The sequence below is a fragment of the Austrofundulus limnaeus genome, unplaced genomic scaffold (assembly GCF_001266775.1).
Source record: "Austrofundulus limnaeus strain Quisiro unplaced genomic scaffold, Austrofundulus_limnaeus-1.0 Scaffold46, whole genome shotgun sequence".
Taxonomy (NCBI): Eukaryota; Metazoa; Chordata; class Actinopteri; order Cyprinodontiformes; family Rivulidae; genus Austrofundulus; species Austrofundulus limnaeus.
The window spans coordinates 175,052-176,901 of NW_013952448.1; the positions used below are offsets into that span (position 1 = coordinate 175,052).

At 39.8% G+C, this 1,850-nt stretch overlaps 1 protein-coding gene across 1 annotated transcript in view; it reads left to right on the plus strand.

The window, feature by feature from the left end:
- wasla (WASP like actin nucleation promoting factor a) overlaps positions 1–1,850 on the plus strand; it is a gene marked incomplete at its 3' end in the record, with an annotated part of 33,261 nt that overhangs the window by 12,194 nt on the left and 19,217 nt on the right.

Sequence of the window (1,850 nt, forward strand, 5' to 3'; positions counted from 1 at the left end):
GCAGTCACTTTGAAAACATCAGATATATATCCGATTTAAAACCACATACTGAAACGGCCTGGGTCGGATTTGAAAAAATCGGATTTGTCGCGTTCAGACTGTCATAAAAAAATCGGATATGAGTCAGATGGGTAAAAAAATCGGATTTGGGTCGGATTTGCCTGCAGTGTGAACGTAGCCTAAGAGACTTAGCTGAGTTGTTTTTAGCTCCTCCATTTCTCCGATGGGTCTCTAAACTCCGCCTACCGACCTGCGGCGCTATGACAAGCTTTTTTTTTTCTAACCTCCTCTGCTAGGGCAAAGTCTGCAGAGCCCCAGAACCATAAAATTCCGCAACACTGATTGGCCAATTTATTTTTTAATCTGCCTAGCAACTGTATGAGATTGGTTAAGAGACTTCACTCCTTGGACGATTGTCACCCCATGACAGAAACGAAACCAGTTTGTGGAAATTTACTGGTGAATTAATGTCAATAGGTGGAGAATATAGTTGATATAATTCATATTACATGTAGACATACACTAGTGAGTAAAACCAACATTTATAACTAGAAAAGTATATTTTATACTTTTCTTCTTCTTCTTCTTGTCAGGTGGGGCAGCGCCCCAATGGACCAGCCAACACTGGTTGTTACCATAATGTAAACAGTGGTAGAGCTGAGCACTGGCATTGAGCCTGTGGTGTTCGCTATCACACACTGACATAATGTAAATCCATCATATTTCTTTAAAAGTCATGTCAACGTAATTGAGACTAGGGGGGCACCAATGGCAGTTTTCTGTCCGATCATCGATCTTTAAAAGGCTGACCTGACGATTTTGTCCGATACCCCTTTTTTTTAAGCTGACTCTGTCATGTGTTAAGTTCACAATGCACCTTCAATGTTCCAATATTTTATTGAAAAACCCTTGAAACAATACAAATTTGTCACAGCGGAGCAAAAGGTGGCTGATTTCAGAACGTTGTGGAGGTAGATGAGAAGCTGATGTTTTCCACCGATCTTACCCAAGTCAATCCGATCTCCGATTTCCCAAAATTAAGGAAATCTGTGCCGACAGATCAGCCGGCTGATTTATTGGTGCACCCCTAAATGAAATGTTTTCTATCGCGATATACACACATCAGTATCAAAATATTGTCCAGCGCTAATTGCAACACACATAAGAGCTAACAAACTGTACAAGATCTTTATTTAAACTTTTGCCTAAAACCTTTTAGGGTCTGTTAGCAAAATATCCCAACAGATTTTAATGTTTTTTTTTTATATATATATTTCGTGTACCTCTACAACAGATTTATCTTTTGTGGTCTAATTTCAAGATGGCCGCCACCAGTTGGCCTAATGAAAATACAAAAAGCTTTACATCTCTGTTTTACTGGAAATCTTTAAAACTTGTGGTTATAGAACTAAGACAGCACATTTTTCAGGAGCTACTCATGAGCAACTTCTTTGGGAAATATTTTAGCATTACCTGTTGGAGTCAGGCCTGTTTCGCCTGTTAGCAAAATATCTTGTGAGATTTTAATGAAACATTGAGAATGTAATGATCATCATCAGTGCAAATAAATTTAATATTGAGGCATCTGCTCTGCTGCCTGTGTGGGGTCACTTCAGTTCAGCAGGAAGTCCTACATCAGGGCTGAGACGGACTTCATATGTTTGTAGATTCTAGAGGTCCAGACCACCTCTGAAGGTCTCACTGAGCCAGTTCAGACCGGTATTTAAAGCTGTCTGGTCACAACTAGATAACTAAAGATGGAAGTTAGCTACAGGACATGGATTCTTTTTAAAGGCTGAAGTCTGAGCCCTCCTTCAGGTTGGTCGTGTTTGTTGTAACTGGTTTCCATC